General features: G+C 46.4%; 1 protein-coding gene across 3 annotated transcripts in view; it reads left to right on the plus strand.

Moving 5' to 3' along the window:
* Window positions 1-11309: 11309 nt before the first annotated feature.
* The window catches only part of LOC118392784 (metabotropic glutamate receptor 8-like), a 252777-nt gene continuing 249522 nt past the window's right edge, over window positions 11310-14564 (plus strand). For 2 of the 3 annotated variants that reach the window (XM_052460163.1, XM_052460162.1), the window contains exon 1: window positions 11310-11486. The gene's annotated coding sequence lies outside the window, so the exon portion shown is untranslated. The remainder of the gene's footprint in view (window positions 11487-14564) is intronic. The other variant, XM_052460161.1, reaches the window with a different exon arrangement.

Raw genomic sequence — 14564 nt, forward strand, 5'->3', positions numbered from 1 at the left:
TTCTGGCAGATCCTGGCTGAATGGCGGTTCTGGCAGAACCTGGCTGAATGGCGGCTCTGGCTGCTCCATGCAGACTGGCGGCTCTGGCTGCTCCATGCAGACTGGCGGCTCTGGCTGCTCCATGCAGACTGGCGGCTCTGGCTGCTCCATGCAGACTGGCGGCTCTGGCTGCTCCATGCGGACTGGCGGCTCTGGCTGCTCCATGCGGCTCTGGCTGCTCCATGCGGACTGGCGGCTCTGGCTGCTCCATGCGGACTGGCGGCTCTGGCTGCTCCATGCGGACTGGCGGCTCTGGCTGCTCCATGCGGACTGGCGGCTCTGGCTGCTCCATGCAGACTGGCGGCTCTGGCTGCTCCATGCAGACTGGCGGCTCTGGCTGCTCCATGCGGACTGGCGGCTCTGGCTGCTCCATGCGGACTGGCGGCTCTGGCTGCTCCATGCGGACTGGCGGCTCTGGCTGCTCCATGCGGACTGGCGGCTCTGGCTGCTCCATGCGGACTGGCGGCTCTGGCTGCTCCATGCAGACTGGCGGCTCTGGCTGCTCCATGCAGACTGGCGGCTCTGGCTGCTCCATGCGGACTGGCTGCTCCATGCGGACTGGCGGCTCTGGCTGCTCCATGCGGACTGGCGGCTCTGGCTGCTCCATGCGGGCTGGCGGCTCTGGCTGCTCCATGCAGACTGGCGGCTCCTTGCAGACTGGCGGCTCCTTGCAGACTGGCAGCTCCTTGCAGACTGGCAGCTCCTTGCAGACTGGCAGCTCTGGCAGCTCCTTGCAGACTGGCAGCTCCTTGCAGCTCCATGCAGACTGGCGGCTCTGGCTGCTCCATGCAGACTGGCGGCTCTGGCTGCTCCATGCAGACTGGCGGCTCTGGCTGCTCCATGCAGACTGGCGGCTCTGGCTGCTCCATGCAGACTGGCGGCTCTGGCTGCTCCATGCAGACTGGCGGCTCTGGCTGCTCCATGCAGACTGGCGGCTCTGGCTGCTCCATGCAGACTGGCGGCTCTGGCAGCTCCTTGCAGACTGGCAGCTCTGGCAGCTCCTTGCAGACTGCCAGCTCCTTGCAGACTGGCAGCTCCTTGCAGACTGGCAGCTCCTTGCAGCTCCTTGCAGACTGGCAGCTCCTTGCAGCTCCATGCAGACTGGCGGCTCTGGCTGCTCCATGCAGACTGGCGGCTCTGGCTGCTCCATGCAGACTGGTGGCTCTGGCTGCTCCTTGCAGACTGGCGGCTCTGGCAGCTCCTTGCAGACTGGTGGCTCTGGCAGCTCCTTTCAGACTGGCAGCTCCTTGCAGACTGGCAGCTCCTTGCAGACTGGCAGCTCCTTGCAGACTGGCAGCTCCTTGCAGACTGGCAGCTCCTTGCAGACTGGCAGCTCCTTGCAGACTGGCAGCTCCTTGCAGACTGGCAGCTCCTTGCAGCTCCTTGCAGACTGGCAGCTCCTTGCAGCTCCATGCAGACTGGCGGCTCCTTCCAGCTCCATGCAGACTGGCAGCTCTGGCTGCTCCATGCAGACTGGCGGCTCTGGCAGCTCCTTGCAGACTGGCGGCTCTGGCAGCTCCTTGCAGACTGGCACCTCTGGCAGCTCCTTGCAGACTGGCACCTCTGGCAGCTCCTTGCAGACTGGCACCTCTGGCAGCTCCTTGCAGACTGGCAGCTCCTTGCAGACTGGCAGCTCCTTGCAGCTCTGGCAGCTCCTTGCAGACTGGCAGCTCCTTGCAGCTCCATGCAGACTGGCGGCTCTGGCTGCTCCATGCAGACTGGCGGCTCTGGCTGCTCCATGCAGACTGGCGGCTCTGGCAGCTCCTTGCAGACTGGCGGCTCTGGCAGCTCCTTGCAGACTGGCGGCTCTGGCAGCTCCTTGCAGACTGGCGGCTCTGGCAGCTCCTTGCAGACTGCCAGCTCCTTGCAGAATGGCAGCTCTGGCAGCTCCTTGCAGACTGGCAGCTCCTTGCAGACTGGCAGCTCCTTGCAGCTCCATGCAGACTGGCGGCTCTGGCTGCTCCATGCAGACTGGCGGCTCTGGCTGCTCCATGCAGACTGGTGGCTCTGGCTGCTCCTTGCAGACTGGCGGCTCTGGCAGCTCCTTGCAGACTGGCGGCTCTGGCAGCTCCTTGCAGACTGGCAGCTCCTTGCAGACTGGTGGCTCTGGCAGCTCCTTTCAGACTGGCAGCTCCTTGCAGACTGGCAGCTCCTTGCAGACTGTCAGCTCCTTGCAGACTGGCAGCTCCTTGCAGCTCCTTGCAGACTGGCAGCTCCTTGCAGCTCCTTGCAGACTGGCAGCTCCTTGCAGCTCCATGCAGACTGGCGGCTCCTTCCAGCTCCATGCAGACTGGCAGCTCTGGCTGCTCCATGCAGACTGGCGGCTCTGGCAGCTCCTTGCAGACTGGCGGCTCTGGCAGCTCCTTGCAGACTGGCAGCTCCTTGCAGACTGGCACCTCTGGCAGCTCCTTGCAGACTGGCACCTCTGGCAGCTCCTTGCAGACTGGCACCTCTGGCAGCTCCTTGCAGACTGGCAGCTCCTTGCAGCTCCTTGCAGACTGGCAGCTCCTTGCAGCTCTGGCAGCTCCTTGCAGACTGGCAGCTCCTTGCAGCTCCATGCAGACTGGCGGCTCTGGCTGCTCCATGCAGACTGGCGGCTCTGGCTGCTCCATGCAGACTGGCGGCTCTGGCAGCTCCTTGCAGACTGGCGGCTCTGGCAGCTCCTTGCAGACTGGCGGCTCTGGCAGCTCCTTGCAGACTGGCAGCTTCTTGTAGACTGGCACCTCTGGCAGCTCCTTGCAGACTGGCACCTCTGGCAGCTCCTTGCAGACTGGCAGCTCCTTGCAGACTGGCAGCTCCTGGCAGCTCCTTGCAGACTGGCAGCTCCTTGCAGACTGGCAGCGCTGGACAGGCGGGAGACTCCGACAGCGCTGAATGGGCGGGAGACTCCGGCAGTGCTGAAGAGGAGGAAGGCTCCGGCAGCACTGGACAGGTGAGGCGCACTGTAGGCCTGATGCGTGGTGCTGGCACTGGTGGTACTGGGCCGAGGACACGCACAGGAAGCCTGGTGCGGGGAGCTGCCACCGGAGGGCTGGTGTGTGGAGGTGGTACTGGATAGACTGGACCGTGCAGGCGCACTGGAGCTCTTGAGCACCGAGCCTGCCAAACCTTACCCGGTTGAATGCTCCCGGTTGCCCTGCCAGTGCGGTGAGGTGGAATAGCCTGCACTGGGCTATGCAGGAAACCGGGGACACCGTGCGCAAGGCTGGTTCCATGTAAGCCGGCCCAAGGAGACGCACTGGGGACCAGATGCGTAGAGCCGGCTTCATGGCACTTGGCTCGATGCTCACTCTAGCCCGGCCGATACGCAGAGCTGGTATGTCCCGCACTGGGGACAGTGTGCTCCACCACGTAACACGGTGCCTGCCCGGTCTCTCTCGCCCCCCGGTAAGCACAGGAAGTTGGCGCAGGTCTCATACCTGGCTTCGCCACACCTCCTGTGTGCCACCCCCCAAAAAATTTGGGGGCTGACTCTCGGGCTTCCTACCGCGCCGCCGTGCTTGTCTCTCTAACTCCATTCTCCTATACCCCTCTTCGCACTGCTCCAGCGAATCCCAGGCGGGCTCCGGCACTCTTCCTGGGTCGAACGCCCACCTGTCTATTTCCTCCCAAGTCGTATAATCCAGACTTTGTTGTTCCTGCTGCCACTGCCTGTCACCACGCCGCTTGGTCCTGTTGTGGTGGGTGATTCTGTAACGGTTTTCTTGAGTTGAAGGAGAGGAGGACCAAAATGCAGCATGGCTATTTAGATTGATGTTTAATAAATAAGAACACGAACAGTACAAAAACAATAAACGTAACGAGAAAACCTAAACAGCCTATACTGGTGCAAACTAACACAGAGACAGGAACAATCACCTACAAACACACAGTGAAACCCAGGCTACCTAAGTATGATTCTCAATCAGAGACAACTAATGACACCTGCCTCTGATTGAGAACCATACTAGGCCGAAACATAGAAATACCCAAATCATAGAAAAACAAAGTTAGACTGCCCACCCCAACTCACGCCCTGACCATACTAAATAATGACAAAACAAAGGAAATAAAGGTCAGAACGTGATAATTGGTTGGTTGATGAGTGACTATAGCTGTGTTTTAAACAGGCAGCCCAATTCTGATATTTTTTTTCCACTAATTGGACTTTTGACCAATCAGAGCAGCTCTGAAAAAGCTTTGATAGGTAATTCTCATGAAACTGTAAAAAATTTTTTTTTAAATGATAATACATTTTCCCCAAAATGTCCTCTTGAATCACTGAGATTAGGATCTGCACTTATCTATTTCATAATTATTCTACTTTTTTTTATCAGATATTATACATTTGACCAACCTTTTCACAAAAAGTCCAAAAAAGTTATAAACAAATCTATATTTCTAATATTTGTTAATATTGCTCCTCTAATGACAGAGCCTGAGTTTAACATAACAGTGACATTCTTTATACAGTTATTATAAAATTAAATCCGACTTCCCAATTTGAGCTCTTTAGCTGATTCGGTAATAAGACAAGTCCTCAGACACTATTTGTATGTAATGGATATTATAGTGTAATGTAAACTTCAACTACTATACAATTTTTCTGATTTATGGACACATTTATGATTTATGTACAGCAACATATTTTGTTAGGTTTTCTGAAGAGAAAGTTTCGTAATGACCTGAGAATTTAATCCGGACGCATTTCGCTAATGAGAATTTGGGGTGAAAATGTACAAAATTCTGGCGAAAATGTTACATTTATTTAAAATAGGACACTTAGTCATTTTGCAGATGCATCATGGTTTTTTAAGTCAATTTGCTACAGACTTTTTTTTTTTTTTTTAAAGATAAGTTTGGTCAAAAGACCAATTAGTGAGGGGAGACACAAATCTGAAATTGGCTGCCTGTATAAGCGTAGCCATGGCGACAGACCAAATGTACCATGTCTTGTTCAGTCAGAAAGCAATGGCACAATAGAAACAGACCAAATTGTATTTTTCTAACGGAAAATCTTGTTAAACCAGGTCTCGGACTGATGTACATATTAACTATCATATGGATGGTATAAACGATAGATATATTGGCAGATGTATAGGTGATGTATAGTTTTTGTTTGTATCTCCCTGAAAAGTAGAGATATTGTATGTTGGTTACATACAGTGGGGCAAAAAAGTATTTAGTCAGCCACCAATTGTGCAAGTTCTCCCACTTAAAAAGATGAGAGAGGCCTGTAATTTTCATCATAGGTACACTTCAACTATGACAGACAAAATTAGAAGAAAAAAAATCCAGAAAATCACATTGTAGGATTTTTAATTAATTAATTTGCAAATTATGGTGGAAAATAAGTATTTGGTCACCTACAAACAAGCAAGATTTCTGGCTCTAACAGACCTTTAATTTCTTCTTTAAGAGGCCTCCACTCGTTACCTGTATTAATGGCACCTGTTTGAACTTGTTATCAGTATAAAAGACACCTGTCCACAACCTCAAACAGTCACACTCCAAACTTCACTAAGGCCAAGACCAAAGAGCTGTCAAAGGACACCAGAAACAAAATTGTAGACCTGCACCAGGCTGGGAAGACTGAATCTGCAATAGCTAAGCAGCTTGGTTTGAAGAAATCAACTGTGGGAGCAATTATTAGGAAATGGAAGACATACAAGACCACTGATAATCTCCCTCGATCTGGGGGCTCCACGCAAGATCTCATCCCGTGGGGTCAAAATGATCACAAGAATGGTGAGCAAAAATCCCAGAAGCACACGGGGGGACCTAGTGAATGACCTGCAGAGAGCTGGGACCAAAGTAACAAAGCCTACCATCAGTAACACACTACGCCGCCAGTGACTCAAATCCTGCAGTGCCAGACGTGTCCCCCTGCTTAAGCCAGTACATGTCCAGGCCCGTCTGAAGTTTGCTAGAGAGCATTTGGATGATCCAGAAGAAGATTGGGAGAATGTCATATGGTCAGATGAAACCAAAATAGAACTTTTTGGTAAAAACTCAACTCGCCGTGTTTGGAGGACAAAGAATGCTGAGTTGCATCCAAAGATCACCATACATACTGTGAAGCATGGGGGTGGAAACATCATTCTTTGGGGCTGTTTTTCCACAAAGAGACCAGGACGACTGATCCGTGTAAAGGAAAGAATGAATGGGGCCATGTATCGTGAAATTTTGAGTGAAAACCTCCTTCCATCAGCAAGGGCATTGAAGATGAAACGTGGCTGGGTCTTTCAGCATGACAATGATCCCAAACACACCACCCGGGCAACGAAGGAGTGGCTTCGCAAGAAGCATTTCAAGGTCATGGAGTGGCCTAGCCAGTCTCCAGATCTCAACCCCATAGAAAATCTTTGGAGGCAGTTGAAAGTCTGTGTTGCCCAGCAACAGCCCCAAAACATCACTGCTCTAGAGGAGATCTGCATGGAGGAATGGGCCAAAATACCAGCAACAGTGTGTGAAAACCTTGTGAAGACTTACAGAAAACGTTTGACCTCTGTCATTGCCAACAAAGGGTATATAAATAACAAAGTATTGAGATAAACTTTTGTTATTGACCAAATACTTATTTTCCACCATAATTTGCAAATAATTTCATTTAAAAACCCTACAATGTGATTTTCTGGATTTATTTTTCTAATTTTGTCTGTCATAGTTGAAGTGTACCTATGATGAAAATTACAGGCCTCTCGTCTTTTTAAGCGCGAGAACTTGCACAATTGGTGGCTGACTAAATACTTTTTTTTGCCCCACTGTATGCTCCAATATCTCTGAATATTGAGATATTTTTGTTTTTCTCTGTGTTCAAAGCACTGAAGAATCTGTTATTTTCAGACTCTCGCTCATATGACTGTGTCAAAACCAGATGGTGAAATGACGTTGAGCGTTTCCTTTCTTTCTTTAAAAGAGAGGATGTGTGTTTTGGCAGCACATCTGTGACGGAGCAGAAGGGAAATTAAGTGATTTGACTTTTCAAGACTGACTTTCCTTATTTGTCCTCTACATTCGGATATAAACGAGTGTAGCCATTTCCCAGGACTGTGTACTAACTAACCTGAACGCCTCCATAGGATAAGGAGAAGAGTAGATCAGTTAGGCTTCCTGTTGAAAATAATATAACCCATAAACCCATCCTGAAGAAATCAACTGTTTCTCCAATAATAAACAACCCAAAAGGAAAATGTGTTCTTGTGTTTTTATTTTGTACTTGTGAAATGTATATTTCCCCCACTATTTCAGCTGGAATCAATTGAGATAATCAAACCTTCAACATTTGTTTGGAGAGCTGTGAATGAAATATTCAGTTTATGGTTATTCCGTCTAAACTTATTATGGCCCCCCTCGTCTCAAACCCAGGCCATATTATGCAGCATTGTGGCTTACACACAGACACACACCTCATTAATTAATTATGCTGGTGTCATGGTACTGATGGCTTCTATGGTTGTGGCTTGTACAGCTCAGTCTAGCTGTCGTGTCAGGGACAACTGTAGAATTTTTTGGCTCAGCCTAACCCTTTTCCTAATCTTAACCTAATTCTCATAACCTGCTGCGTTAGTTCTCCTAACCTGCTGCGTTCGTTCTCCTAACCTGCTGCGTTAGTTCTCCTAACCTGCTGCGTTCGTTCTCCTAACCGACGTTAAGTCCATAGCTGAACTCCATCTAGCCACAATCATAGAAGCCACCTGTCCCAGAGAAACCATCAGTAGGCTATTACCCACCAGGGGTTAAATTGTTGTCCACATAACATTTTCCTCAGCTAACAACACGAGTAAGCAAAAGCTAAATCATACAACCCCGTATGTGAAAAAACAATATTCCTCTTGAGGTGCTTTGCGAAGTGGAACACAGGGAGAGACACATGCTTTCCCAGTCATTGTAGCTTTCATCATTCTCAATGCAGTCGTGGGGAAAGCAGTTTTGATGGCCACTCTTAAAAGAGGACGACCATAGAGCATTCTAGTGTTGAACTGCACCATTTTAGACGTTTTTAGCAGTAGCATGGTTTCTGGGTCCTTGCTATCTGGGATCCTTAGGATGTTCCTACCCATTGAAGTTGACATTTTAAAGAGTTAATACAGTGCATTCGGAAAGTTTTCACTCTAAACTTCATTAAATATATATGTTTTCCTCATCAATCTACACAATACCCCATAATGACAAAGCGAAAACAGGTTTTAGAAATGTTTGCAAATGTATTAGATATAAAAAAAACGATACCTGATTTACATAAGTATTCAGACCCTTTGGTATGAGACTCGAAATTGAGTTCAGGTGCATCCTGTTTCCATTGATCATCCTGGAGATATTTCTACAACTTGATTGAAGTCCAACTGTGGTAAATTCAATTGATTGAACATGATTTTGAAAGGCACACACCTGTCTATATAACCCTAACCCACAGTTGACAGTGCATGTCAGCAAAAACCAAGCCATGAGTTCAAAGGAATTGTCCGTAGAGCTCCGAGACAGGATTGTGTCAAGGCACAGATCTGGGGAAGGGTAACAAAAAATGTCTGCAACATTGAAAGGCCCCAAGAACACAGTGTCCTCCATCATTCTTAAATGGAAGATGTTTGGAACCACCAAGACTCTTCCTAGAGCTGGCAGCCCGGCCAAACTGAGCAATCAGAGGAGAAGGACCTTGGTCAGGAAGGTGACCAAGAACCCCATATTCACTCTGACAGAGCTCCAGAGTTCATCTGTGGATTCTACAAGTCGGAAATGTTCCACAGGGATGTTGGCCCATGCTGATGCGATGGCATCAACGGTTTCTGCAAAATGGAAGCCGGTACATCACCGCCACCAGCCTGTACCGTACCAGGCAGGATGGGTCCATGGACTCACGCTGCTTTATGCCTAATCCTAACTGCCATCAGCATGACGCAACAGGAACCGGGATTTTCGAACCAGGCGATGAGGAGTGGAACCCGATGTGGTCGTCTGCCCATCTGTGACAAGGATCGATGAGATAGTGTTCTGCACACCACTGCTGTACTGCGTTGTTATTTAACTGTTTGTAGCCCGCCTGTTAGCTTGCACGATTCTTGCCATGCTCCTTCGACCTCTCATCAGTATATACTCAGTTAATTAGGTACACCCATTTAGTACCGGGTCGGATCCCCCTTTGCCTCCAGAACAGCCGGAATTCTCCGGGACATGGATTCTACAAGTCGGGACATGTTCCACGGGGATGTTGGTCCATGCTGACGCGATGGCATCACGCAGTTTCTGTGGCTAAGAAAGGAACGATTGGAAAATAATTTTGGTTCCAACCCCTGCTTTAGAGTGCAATAAAAATAGCGTACGAGCAGTTTTACTATGACTTCTGCAGTGCATGGCCAGATTAATCAAAATATGAATTCAGAGGGCAGAAATGATTAAATATTAAGACATTAGACCGCTCACTAAAGGCATCAGTCATATAAAAGTTATATTTAAATGCCAAATGGAAAAATATATGGGGGTTTGGAAATTATGCAGACATTGATGGAAGCAACAATCTATCCGCAATATTAAAGCTGATCCACCCCCTAAAAAAAAAGATTTACAAAAAAAAAAGTCTAGAGCCCTGGGGGGAAAAAACATTTTAAAGGCCTCCCCACTTGTCATCAGAGAGCTAATTCCATGCTATTCTACACATTTGTCCGTGGGGCAGAGAGAACACTGCAGTGTAAAGCATAAAGGACAGTGAATTTATGTTCAAAACAACATTCTTAGGTAATACAAGAATTGAGTTGATTATTTGTGTCAGAGGCGGCTGGTGGGAGGAACTATAGGAGGAACGGAGTCAAACATGTGGTTTCCATTCCAGCCATTACAGTGAGCCCATCCTCCTATAGCTCCTCCCCCCAGCAGCCTCTGCTAAATGTGACTGCAAATATCTGTGTAAACTAGGCCCATGCTGTGCATCTAAGGGTAAAGATTGAATTTGAATGAATAATATTACTCTGTGTTGTACCCTCAACTTTTTCCAATGATCCCTTGCCTAAAATTCGTTAAATCTGTTGTTTATAGCCATAAAAAAATTGAAATAGTAACGTTTTACACACACCGAGTGTACAAAACATTAGGAACACCTGCTCTTTCCATAACATAGACTGACCAGGTGAATCCAGGTGAAAGCCTTGATCCCTTATTGATGTCACTTTTTAACCTGTCTCCTACCCCAATCATCCACGGCGATTGAAGTAGATTTGAAGAAGGATTTTTAAGTATTTTCTTCAGCCGTTTAGTTTATTAGGTACCGTTCATGTAAATGGTTCGCTCGTACAGACAGTGAGTCACTTGGCCTTGGCTTGCTATACAAAGCCGACAGGCGGTGTGAACTGTAAATGATACAGTATTTTGTGATCAGGCAGCGGACCCCTTGTAGTACCTCCGCTGACCCCCAGGCGTCTTTGGGCTAGGCTACTTTGGATATTGAGGCTCGGATTTAAGTAGGTATATTATTGGTGGATTTTAAGTGTTTTTGCGTATTGATATAGTCTATCCCCGAAAAAAAGTATCCTTAGGTTGATTCAACCTATGGGATTTTTTTAAACAGAAGAGCTAAAATCAATAGTTTGTCATGAATTGACATGACCAAAGTTTCGTTTCTAGATCTACTGTGGGCTACGTAACGCTAGATGGCGATAGTGCTCTATCTAGTGAGGCGCTCGCTCCTTAAGGCTCCATAAGGAGTGAGCGTGAGGCGCTCGCTCCTCATGACACAATTTTATCACGTCTCGCACATTAGCCTCATTGAACGTAAAAATACTTTTTTTTGTTGATGAATCAGCTGCCTGACATTTGCTCGTACCTCCATTCGTATTCATTTTGGTTGTTAATTACCAATATATAGCATAAGTTAATATACATGTATATAAATATAATTTAATATAAATTGATAATTGCAACCAATAGGCCAATTGATTAGAATTCGCCTATTTGCATGTAGCAACACATGCACATTGGTGTGAGCGTTCGAGAGGAATCAATGCCTGCGTTTTTTGTCGGCTATTATGCAGATAGTAGATGGAGGCTTATTGATGTCGTCTCAGATGTCTTGTTTACAGACGTTGATTTCAATCATAACTGATTCATTTAATGGACTCTTCTGGACAGATGCATCAGAATGTGACTGCTTAAAATGTTGCATTCCATACAGTTTCTGTGTAATTTATGCTACAGATAAATGGTGTCGATGCTGATAAAGCGAGAAGGGGGGTATGCGGAGAGAAAGAGAGAGAGAGAGAGAGAAAGATGGTGAGAGAGAAAGAGAGAGAGAGAGAGTTGGGAGACCAATCGCTGCCGGTGGGTGTTTTTTTGTGATTCATTTGGCGGAGACGCGCGCTCGCTGCTTGGCTGGATGGCTGCATGCGCTGTCCCTTTCAGCACCGAAAACCAGAGGCGCGTGCATCTGTGAGTGGGTTGCGAAGGCGCGAGGAACCCTCAATCAAGTCACGGAAAAGCAGGTAGGCATTTTTTTAAACTACATATTTCGTTTCATAGATTTCGTATGTCTGATAAGGTCCCATCAAACATCATTCTTCCAGATTTCCCCTATCTTCCTCTATCTGAAGAATCCATCGCTCCTCATCCATCTGCATTTTTTTTCTCCCTCACTGTTAAATTAATGACCCTCGGTGGCTCTGCAAATTAGCCCTTAAATAACTATTTATCCTTTCATTATCGATATGCATAGTTGATGTTGACAGTCCACTGTATCGTCAATCAGTCGTGACCTGTAGCTAAATGAGAGGGTTCAGGGTTGGGAAAGGAAACTGCTGAGCTCCGCAATGAAGTTCCAATATTGACCCAAAGGAATGCGCTCTCTGCTCTGTTCCGCGCGCCAAGAAACAGCATCCCCTCTGATGGCATTTAGGAACGATCCATACATCTGATCTCATCCGGAGCCCAAACGTCGTATTTTGTGATATAATTAATTATAATGAATATCGGGATAATTATATGAAAATAATTGGGATATGAATGGTGTGATTTTCAGAGCTCACTGAATAAGGACGCACTATTTCACACACATGAACGACTCCGTCTCAATTGAAAGACTCAAAATGTTATATTGAACTTGAATTAAAAACATTATGTCTTGATAATAATTTGTATCTAATTATATGTAGCCTAGCATGAAGACATCATTATGTCGTTATTTATCTTTGGAGCACAAACAAGATGTGTATTCCACCGCTGCCTGCTTCATGTCACTGCTTTAATCAGTCGTATGTATCTCCCATTGAACCCCATCTATCCCCGCAACAAATCATACTAACACACCACTTCCACCACGTCTTCTGTGAGGAGTTCCGTTGCTTCTCTCATCTGCAAGAACGGGTCAAGGGAATTGTAGGATAACAAGTCAATTTAGGGGGGCGTTGGAGGGATTTGGGATGTGTTTGATTCGTTCCCGTTTGTTGGTGTCTTTACCTGCCTGTGATCTGAATGCAAAAAAAACAACCAGATGTCATATTCAACGGGTGCGGTGAGAGGTGGGAAACGAATGGGGGGAGAGAGGGAGAGAGAAACGAGCTTAGGGAGGAGGAGAAAATAGAGAGAGAGAGAGAGAGAGAGAGAGAGAGAGAGAGAGAGAGAGTGAGGGAGGGAGAGGCGAAAAAGAGAGAAGAGCCATCACTTTGTAGAAAGAGCAGTGTGCTTCCCTCCCAGAGAACGTACACGAGGAAACCTAATATAATGACCGGTAGAGCGGATGGTGCAGCCTGACACCTAGTGATTGGTGTAAATTAAAAAGTGAAATGTGCCAGCCTCTGCCTCGCCGGGTAATACTCCCTTCATCTTACTGCCAACAATAACGATCACACTGCTGGAATTTCTACCGTTCTGTCAATTCTCTCTTATTAGTGAGTCACACGTTTCAGCACGAGCAGGATCGAAAGGTATAACGTTTTATTCCAGAAGTGAAATAAAATAGTGTAAAAGAAATCAATATGTTGAAAGATCCATTCTTACACTGTAAACCCCAAGCCATTATTAACTCAAATACTTCTCGTAAGTTGAACTCAAAGTCAATGAAAAGTCATTATTACTTAAAATGTTTATGTGGTACTGACTCAAAACTAAATGAGAAATCACATCAACTCAATTTTTTTTAAAGTTATAAATAACAACAAAATAACTTTTTCCCAGCATGCTCTACTGCAGGTCGATTTTTAAAATGTGTTTTTAATATCTGTGTTTTTGCATGTAGGTTGAGGGATGGATTGATAGATAAATCTTATGCTAAATAAAGATAAGGTATTATTTTATAAACTAATCTTTTTTTTAAAATGCACCCTTTACTGAAATGGTTATTCCAGTTTAATTGGCTTAGATCGTCTCCTTATCATTTTCCTGATCCTTGCAGTCATTGTGAATGCAGAGTGTTGGTGAATAAGAATTCCAACTGTTGAATATCTCTGGCTGGTTTCCAATAGGAATTACGCATCACTTTGCAAGCCAGCATAATGTGACTTGAGTCAGAAATTGTGGTTGGAAGATTCCTGGAAATCTGTCAACCAGGATTTTTGTTTTGAAAATCTGGGGAAGTAACTGTCATTTTGTTCAACCTCTAAACAAGGCCTTATGTATTGTCATCAAGAGTTTAATTACAATAACATTTGCCTAGGAACTCACTTGGTGAATGAAGGCCACAGGAAGGAAATTGAATGAATTCAACAACCATGTCTCTGTCATTAACAATACAGTCATGGGTGGTAACTACAATTCACTTGAAAAGGCAAGGCACACTGGGAAATTATCGTGCATACGTGGCTTATTGGGGACGTTACTCAAAATGTTCAAGCTGATGCAACCCCTACAGGCTCACAGTGACTATAGTATTGAATAAAGACTACACAATTACTGTACTCAAATATATTAAGTGAAATGGATTTCCTCAAAGGTTTGGCGTAAAGACAGCACATTTGGGGTTTACAGTGTACGCATGAATACAGCCTGAATAGCCAATTAGGAATATAACCTAAGCATAAAGGTGTACTATTTTATATTAATATGCGTGTGCCTTACCCAAGTGCATTATATATATTTTTTTTATTGTTAAAGTGCTTGGTAAAGTGCTACAGTAATGTTATCCTTTCAAGGTACATGACTCATGTATTTCCTTAGAGTATAGTTAGCAACCATAGGGACTATACACTGAGTGTACAAAAAATTGTGAACACCTGCTCTTTCCATGACAGACTGACCAAGTGAATCCAGGTGAAAGCTAGGATCCCTTGTTGCTGTCCCTTGTTAAATCCACTTCAATCAGTGTAGACGAAGGGGAGAAGACAGGTTAAAGAAGGATTTGTAGGCCTTGAGACACTTGAGACGTGGATTGTGTGTGGGTGCCATTCAGAGTGTGAATGGACAAGACAATATATTGAAGCACCTTTGAACGGGGTATGGCAATAGGTGCCAGGGGAACCGGGTTTGGGTTAAGAACTGCAATGCTGCTGGGTTTCTCACGCTCAACAGTTTCGCACATGTTTCAAGAATGGTCCACCACTCAAAGGACATCCAGCCAACTTGACACAACT

This window comes from Oncorhynchus keta, chromosome 13, assembly GCF_023373465.1.
Source record: "Oncorhynchus keta strain PuntledgeMale-10-30-2019 chromosome 13, Oket_V2, whole genome shotgun sequence".
Taxonomy (NCBI): Eukaryota; Metazoa; Chordata; class Actinopteri; order Salmoniformes; family Salmonidae; genus Oncorhynchus; species Oncorhynchus keta.